Source organism: Echinops telfairi, unplaced genomic scaffold (assembly GCF_000313985.2).
Source record: "Echinops telfairi isolate 266 unplaced genomic scaffold, ASM31398v2 ScPeMD7_70;HRSCAF=299, whole genome shotgun sequence".
In the NCBI taxonomy this organism is placed as follows: domain Eukaryota; kingdom Metazoa; phylum Chordata; class Mammalia; order Afrosoricida; family Tenrecidae; genus Echinops; species Echinops telfairi.
In genome coordinates this window covers 72,803,944-72,805,735 of record NW_022103968.1, presented here as the reverse complement: position 1 = coordinate 72,805,735, position 1,792 = coordinate 72,803,944, and positions in this window count along the sequence as shown.

Below are 1,792 nucleotides of genomic sequence, written 5' to 3'. Positions count from 1 at the left end.
CACACACACACACACACACACACACACACACACACACGACGTTGACAGAGCAGGAAAGGAGTTGTATGACCCTCCCAATAAAATGATTTTAAAAGACTCAAACTCTAAGCTTTCTCTATAACTTATTAATTTTCATTTCTACCTGTATTTCCCATCCCCTGCTGCTACCGATATTGACTGCCACGGACTGCCAAAACAACAAAGTGATCTTGGAAAAAGTACAGCTAGAACGCTCCTTAGAAGCAAGGGTGGGGAGAATTGCCTCACACTGGACACTGGATTAGGAGAGTCCAGTCCCTGGAGAAGGACATCGTGTTTGGTAAAGTTGAGGGGCAGGAAAACGAGGGTGGCCCTCCTTGAGATGGATGGACACCGTGGCAACACTGGGCTCCAAAGAAGCGCCATTGTGCGCAGGGAGCGGAGCCGGTAGTGTTCTGTTGTGCTGTACCAGGGTTGCTATGAGCGGGAACCAACTCAACAGCACCCAACAACCCAACACTCACTGCTATCACACCAACTGCTGAAACGTTTCACCCGTGACAGTTGTACTCAATCCTAGGTATGCGGGGCTGTAAAGCAAGCCTCTGGACCAAACACAGCTTCCAACAAAGGTAGTGATTTGCATAGTAAAGTGAAGCATGACGGCCGGACCCTGCGGCTGCGTTTTTTATTCCGTTCATATGTTGTGTGTTTAGGACTAAGGCTGCAATGAAGTTCGAGGTACAGCCGGGCAAGTGGTGCCAGGAGCACTTCAGATTCACTCCATGTTTGATTTAGCATTACTTTTTGTTTTTTTGGTCCTTGCATGTCCAGAAACCTTTTAAAACCAAACTCACTGCCTTGAGTCAATTCTGACTCAGACAGACCCTGTTGGATAGGGTAGAACTACCCTCTGTGAGTTTCCAAGGTTTGTTGTTGTTAGGTGCCATCGAGTCGAACCGACCCATGGTGCCCACCAGAATGAAGTACTGGACGGGTCTGCGCCATGCTCCTCATGTTCCTGTGCTGGAGCCCGTGTTGCAGCCATGGGGTCAGTCCGTCCCACTGAGGGCCTTCCTCTTGTTTGCTGCCTCTCTGTGGGGTAGAAAGCTCTGTCTTTCTTCCAGGGACCAGCTGGTGGTTTCGAACTGCTGATCTGGAGTCAACATAGTAACCACTGTGCCACTGGAGTTCTGATAAGAAACCTTTTACTTATGAGACATGATGCCCCTCACTGACCCATAGCCCTACATGGGACAACACCAGAGACACAGTGTGGAAATTGCACTCGATCTTATCCTGCCACACCGAGGCAAAACACTAAGGGAGTGCAACAGAACACCAAGGGAACGGAGTGACAAGGTCCCCAAGGAATGCTGAAGGTGGACGTTGGGGCCAGAGCATGGTGCCCCAACAGACTAGACTGGAAAACACTCCTAAAGGCCAACAAATAATCCTTGAACTAACGACAAGCTTTTCTTTCTTGTGTTTTGTGTTGTTTTTTTGCCATTGGTTTGTTGTTGTTGTTGTTTATTGTTGCTTGATGTTGCTCTGTCTTGTTTTGGGGAAGGTTATTATCTCCGCAGGTCTGTCTAAATAAGATAGGCTGGATGAACAATCTGGAGGAGAAAACAACAAGACCGACAGTTCCAGGGGGACATGAGAGAGGGGGAGGTGGGGAGGAAAGGTAGTGGTGTTAACAAACACAGGGACAAGGGAACAACAAGTGATCCAAATCGGTGGTGAGGAGGGTGTGGGAAGCCTGGTAGGGTATGATCAAGGGTAATGTAACCAAGAGGAATTGCTGAAACCC